The sequence below is a fragment of the Petaurus breviceps genome, unplaced genomic scaffold, assembly GCF_028583685.1.
Source record: "Petaurus breviceps papuanus isolate PSGF00001 unplaced genomic scaffold, PetGlider_PUasm1.0 225, whole genome shotgun sequence".
NCBI lineage: Eukaryota > Metazoa > Chordata > Mammalia > Diprotodontia > Petauridae > Petaurus > Petaurus breviceps.
This window is the reverse complement of record NW_027185889.1, coordinates 7,876,713-7,883,779: the sequence shown is the minus strand read 5'-3', so window position 1 is coordinate 7,883,779 and position 7,067 is coordinate 7,876,713. Positions and strand designations below refer to the sequence as shown.

At 35.3% G+C, this 7,067-nt stretch overlaps 1 long non-coding RNA gene across 1 annotated transcript in view; it reads left to right on the top strand.

Moving 5' to 3' along the window:
* Positions 1 to 2,882, top strand: part of LOC138166610 (uncharacterized) — a 24,483-nt gene extending 21,601 nt beyond the window's left edge. Inside the window, exon 3 of the long non-coding RNA XR_011169644.1 lies at positions 2,753 to 2,882. This is a non-coding gene — a long non-coding RNA (uncharacterized lncRNA). The remainder of the gene's footprint in view (positions 1 to 2,752) is intronic.
* The last annotated feature ends 4,185 nt before the right edge of the window (positions 2,883 to 7,067 follow it).

Below are 7,067 nucleotides of genomic sequence, written 5' to 3'. Positions count from 1 at the left end.
TAGATAGATAGATAGATAGATAGATAGATAGATAGATAGATAGATAGGCAGATATATCACATATCATATACATAAAATTCCTCCAATGACTATATACATATAACATGTACAGATAATTTATAATATATCATATGTATAGATGTGCATGCATGATGTATAATAATATTACACATTATATATACCTGTCATCTGTGTGTGTATATATGTATGTATCTATACAATTATTGTATGTATCTATACAAATATTGAGTGAAGAACAAATATAACTGTGCATATTTGTTACCAAAAAAATGCTTTTCTTTTCTTTTTTCCAATGGGATAGGGGTGGGAGGGAGGAAAATAGATTTCTGTTCATTTTTTTTTCAAGTAAAGAGGTAGGAGGGGTGCTACAGTTGTAAAGTATTTTATGTAATTTCAGATAAGGTTGCTATATTATTTTTTGCTTTTCATAAGAGCCCTCTCAGGAAATAAGAGCAATCTGTAAATGTTTGTAATATAAAAACAGAACCTATCAATTAAGACTTTAAAAAATGAAAAATAAAATAATCAGAAAGTCAGAAATTCTAAACATTATATTTACTCTTTATAATGAAATAATCTTATTAATCAACATGAAAAATGTAAACAAAAGATGCCCACCTGAATAGAGAATTAAAAAATGACTGCTAAAGTAATGTTTGGATTAAGATAAAATTATGTAGCAAAATTGGGGAATACTGAATAAGTTATGGAAATAACTATAATGGAATAAAATTATACTGTACAGAATGATAAATATGGAGAATACAAGGGAATATGATATGATTTGTATGAATTGATGTAGTAGAGCAAAGAAGAATCCCCCCATTCATTTGACTATAAATATGCAAATAAAGACAAATTAAATATCAGCAAAACTCCTGTGATAATAGATGACATTGCTACAACCTTTGAAAAGTTAATGAACATAGCCTTCCTTTCTTTAAACAGTTAGTAAAAAGCTAGAAGTGAACAAGCACATATCTAATCATCCACAACCTCTTTGATATTTTGCTTAATTATTTCCATAGGATTTGAAGGAGATTATGTTTTTTGTTCTTGCTTCTGATTTTGCTTGCACTGTTTTTCTTTTGTTTTTGTTCACATATTTGAATACTTGTACATGTCAGTGGCAGACAAACCATAATTAATCAAAAAATTAAATAAGATTATATAAATAATGAGATTATATTAAATATTTACACTATAAAGATAACATCCAATTTATGGGATATAGGTAAAGAAATTCTCAAAGGAAAATTTACATCCCTAAGTAATCACATTAATGAGAATAAAAAGAGAGAGAATTTTAATAAATTATCTGCAGTTAAAAATATTTAAATGAATAAAATAATAAACTGAGCACAGGGATAAAACCAGAAATCAACAGAATTAAAGGAGAAATGAAGCAAAACAGACAACAAAAGGACAATCAAAGTAATAAATTAAACAAAAAGTTGATTCTTTGAAAAGACCAATCACTTCAATAAGCCATGAACAAATTTAATTCAAAAAAGGGGAGATGAAAATCAAATGACCAAAATTTAAAAAATGAGACAGGAAGGAGCACAATGGAGAAGTAAAGGAAACATCCAGAGATAATCAAATATAGCTGTGTCCCAATAAAACTGAAAATGCAAAGAAAATGAATGATTATGGAAAAATGTGAAAGATCCAAATTGCCAAGACAAGAAAAAAGTAATCTAAATAAACCAATATCAGAAAGAAAAAAAAAGAAATTGAATAGGCCAGTAATGAGTGGACGAATTGGAAGATATGAGTGTGGACCAGATGGATTCAACAAACCAATTCTATCCAATATTCGAAAGAAAAATAATTCCCACCCTACATAAAATGTTTTCAAAAACCAAGATGGTGCCCTACTTAACCCTTTCTATGATGCAAATAGTAGCATATTCCCTAAACCAAAGATAAGGGAGAAAAAGAACTACAGACTGATTTCCTTAATGAGTATGTTTCCATGTGGACACTCCTTCCAGGGGTGCAGATTCCAAACTTTCTATGACTTAGTAAATAAGTTCTGATGCTTGTGATCTGTGTGACCTTGGAAAAAATGACTTTACCTCTTAGGTCCTCAGTTTGCTCAAACGTAAAATGAATACCATTACCATACAGCCCTAAAATATGATATTATGTGAGTTACCTGAGTCCCAAAGTAGTTAAATGACATGCCCAAGTTACACAGCTGGTAATAATAACAATAGCTAACATTTATACAACACTTATGATATACCAGGCACTGTACTAAGTGCTTAAAAATGTTATCTCAATAGATCCTCACAACCCTAGGAGGTAAGTGCTTTTATTTTTTCTATTGTACAGATGAATAAATTGAGGCAAACAGAGCTTTATGTAATTTGCTCAGGATTATATGGGTAGTAAGTATATGAGGCCAGATTTGACCTGAAATCTTCTGGACTCCAGACTCAGCAGTCTATCCATTGCATCACCTAGCTACTCCTTTCAAGTCTGAGTTTTGAACCAAGGCCTTCCTTGACTCTAACCTCAGTACTCTCCTATGCCAGGCTGCCTCTATATCATGAGTGACTATTAATACACAGAAGATACACAATAAAATTCAACATGCATTTTAAAATATCCATAATTCTCAAGGATTTATACTAAATGTGAAAGAATATTGGAAAATATCAGGAAATAACAGAAAATCACATAAATGAGTAAAATTATAAAATTCATATTTTTATGTCAACAGGTACATAAAATTTTTGATAAAACATAATGGACAGAAGAGGTTGTTTTCAAGAAGAGTGAGCATTGGAGCAACTTCTGTGACTTTCCCCAATAGGTTTTTTCTGAAAAGAGACACCAGCCAGACAGCAGGTAGGATTTAACTTTCTTAGTCAATGACATATTTGCTTTAGGAATGGAGAAGGTAGAATTGGAAATCATGTATTTCTCGCCCTCAACAGTGAAATAATATAACTCTCCCCAAACCTAACATTTTTCTTCTCAAAGTCTTTTCTCACTCAATGCCTAACCTAATTTTCTCTACTTTCTACCTCAAAATAAAAACTACAGCTGCAAAAAGAGGCTTCTTGGAAATTTTAAATGGGATAAAGCATCCAATTTCACATCTGGAAATGAAAAATGTTGCAATTCCAAGAGAGTTCCTAATTTATTTTATTTTATTTCTATCTTGAACCTTCTATTTCATTTGGCTATTCTTTTAGGGAAGATGACTCACAAAAAGCTACAGTGATACATTCATCCACACCACCATATACTCATATGCTAACCATATGGTCTGGCTGAAAGAGGAAATGTTATCATTTAAATTGAGATTTGAACATGTTAATTTTTTATACTGAGTAAGAATTGTTCAAGGGTGCTCTGTATGAAGAGACATGTAAGTATAGAGCCACAGATAATGACACTTTGGGATGGAGCTTACATGGAGAACAGGAAAGAGGCAAGGTAGCTAGGGTTGGTGGCAGCAGTGGCTGCTGTTGCTTTCGATGGACTACTCTATCAACTCTGATTGCCCATGGGACCTTTGATGAAACATCTGGACTTCCTAAACTCACAAGGCATGGCTTGGACTTGTCTGCTTCAGAGTACTCATGGACTTAATATCAATAAAGAATAAATGAAAAGAAACGAGGTAGCTATGTGCTCACAACTGCCATTAGTTACATTTTGGGGGGACACAAGGCTGCCACTCTTCCATCTCCTTCCTCCTCTGCTCTCTACTTGGCTATCACATCAGCTCAAAGTCTGGTCTCCACTCAGTCATAAACAAAGAGCCAGAGATGGGCAAGTGGTACCTTTTGTATGTATACTCAGTTCTGGCTAAGCAACAACTGAGTCATCAGTTAATTCAGCTCTACCACCAATGAGAAGAATTTGTGTTACCACATAATTCTAACTCCTGACTCCCAACTCCCCGATGGATAGGAACTGACTCTCCAAAGTTTCCATGGAGTTGTTATAGGCAGAACCTCTGCCCCATATAAATTGGAACCAACCAGGGAATATCTGCACATTTTTTAAGAACCCTCACTCCTCCCCCACATTGGCTGGTTCACTCCATTATTCAAATACAAGATACATACAAATTAGATATAAGGGGAAACCCTAGAGAAAGGCTCTGTTAGCTGGAAGGATTAAGAGAAGCATGCTGTAGAAGCTGGGATTTGAGCTGGTTGTAAAGGAAGCCAGGGATTCTAAAATGCAAAGGTGAGTTGGGAGATCATTTGGGGCATGGGAGACAACCAATACAAAAGTACAATGGTGGTATATGGAGCATTATTAGTGGAGATCAGAAAGTGAGGTACATGGAAGGGAAGCGTAAGAAGACTAGAAAAATAGTAGAGAACAGGTTATAAAGTACCATAGATGCCAAAAACAGAAGGTCATATTTTGATCCTAATGATATTTGGGAGCCACCAAAGTTTATTGAATGGGGGTGATGACATGGTCCCTAGGCTTTAGGAAAATCATTTGACTTCTATTTGTGTTGTCTTAGCTAAGATAACTCTATGCACACCATTCTGGCACAAAAAGTAGATCCGGTGATCTGCACCCCTGAAATTCAGAATGCACTGCAGAGAGGAACTGGCCTTTTTTCTCCTTCTCTGTTATGAATTCCATGGTGCAATGACCCCTTACCCTTCAGGTTTCAGTCATTTCTATTAACACAACTGGTTCCTCTTGTTGGTCAGAATCAGGTCTAAAATAACATTTCCCCTTGTTGCTTCCTCCATATTTTGCAGGATAAGATAGTAATTTCAAAGAGGCAATGTGACAGTGAATAGAGTTCTGGACTTGAGCCAGAAAGAGTTGGATTCGAATTCTGTCTTCAACACTCTAAGTGTTTGATATTGAGAAAGACACTCTTTGTGGGCCTCAATCTCCTCATTTGCAAAATGAGAAAACTGCATTAGATGATCTATAAGGTTCCTTCCAGTTTTAAATGCATGATTGTTTGATCACCAAATGCACTATTAGATAGTAAATAGTGTGATATTGAAGAGACACAGTGAGAAGAGGGATGTCATGGGACAAGGGAAGGGGGAATAAGATTCCAAGGGCTCAGTCTTTGGAGGAAACATTTCTTTTTTTCTCCGACCCACCATTTCCAAGTAGAAAGTTATTCAGGAGGATCAGAGGCATGTATAGAACGTGGTCTTGGTGTGCAACTCTCTGTACACCTATGAGCAGGACCATTTCATCACAGAAGTAGAACATGTCAGTGCAGAAAAAGAGAGAAAGGATAAGTTAAAGGGAGAATGGCATGAACTAGGACCCTGAATCATTTCTCTTTATCCCTCATGTTCTCAGCCCTTACTATCTTTTCTGAGCTGTTGATGCTGAGCTTGGCTGGATGTGAACTGTAAGGTCATTGATGTTGAGCAGACTTGACTTAGGGAAAAAACTGAGAAATGGTTTGTTTAGACATTTGTTTGATATTCCAATGTATCTCTATCCCTACAGAGAAACATGGGTGATAGGATCTGAGGCTTGTCCTTCTCTTGAGCCAAAGGGCAAGGGGGTAATGGGAAGAGTGCTAAACTTGGACTAAGAAGAACAGAGGATTTAGGGTTAGAAGGGACATTTGGAAATTATCTGGAACATGGGTTCTAATCTGGACTCCTTAACATTTTTTTCATATAATTGCTATTCCAATAAAATTAATTTCATTTGTAATTCTTTGTATTTTTGTTTTATATCTTTAAACATGATCCTTAGAAAAGGTCTATAGGCTTCACTGGAATTTCCAGTGGGTCCAGGACTCAAAGAAAGGTGAAAATGCCTGATGTAGAAAAAGGAAAAAAATCCCTCATTTTGTAGATGAAGATGTTGGAGTCCAAAGAAATGAAATGACTCATCCAAAGTAGCAGCAGTAGGATTATAGAAGCACAAAGTACTGAAAGGGATGGTAGAGGTCACTGGGTACAACCTCTTCATTTTATGGATGAGTAAACTGAAGTTGAGAGTGTAAGTGATTTGTTTAAGGTCAATGTGAAACTGATTCCGAATCCTCTGACTCCAAATCCAGTATTCTTTCCACTATTCTACAACATCAAGGCAAGATTTGAGCCTAGGTCTTCTAACTCCAAATTCAAGACTCTTTCCATTGAACTGTACAAATTCAAATCCTCACTTTGTTACTATGTGATTTAGGGTATAGGGACTTGGAGTCAAGAATATCTGAGTTCAAACTCTTCCTCAGATATTTAAACTACCTCAGCCTCAGTTTTCTCATTCACAAAATAAGGATATAATAATAGCATCTACTTGGGCAGCTAGGTGACACCATAGTGGATAGAGTGTCAGACCTGGAGTCAGGAAGACTCATCTTCCTGATATCAAATCTGGCCTCAAATACTTATTAGCTGTATGACCCTGGGAAAGTCACTTCAACTTGTTTGCCTTAGTTTCCTCATTTATAAAATGAGCTGGAGAAGGAAATGGCAAACCACTGCAGTATCTTTGCCAAGAAAATCCCTCATGGTGTCATGAAAAATCAGACACAACTAAAAAGTAACTATGTAAGTAAGTAATTAAAAAGTACTATGAAAATATTAGTGATCATGAGATGATGATGATGGTGATGGTGATGATGATGATCATGATCATGATGGTGATGGTTATATAACTCAGGGTTCGAACCCTCTGTATATCTCTGCTTCAATGCTGGAAGCTAGAAGACCAGGATGTTTCTTTTCCCAAGCTCTCACCAACTCAATTCTTCACACTGGCACACAACTGTGTGACCAAAACTCCACCAATGTAACCAAACTCCACTAATGAGAAGAGCCTTGTGCAAATGAGCTTCAAGTCCCTGGCTATAGTTATTATTACTAGCTATGTCTGTATGAGTAAATTTGGGACCAGTTACTTTACTTCCCTGGGTCTCAGTTTCTTCCTCTATAAATTAGAGATAATAATACCAATAATATTTTTTTCACAGAGCTGTTGAGATGATCATTTATTTAAAGCACTTCATAATCCTTCAAACACTATATTCAAGTCCTTTCACATTCATAAAACAAAGTTAGCTATTA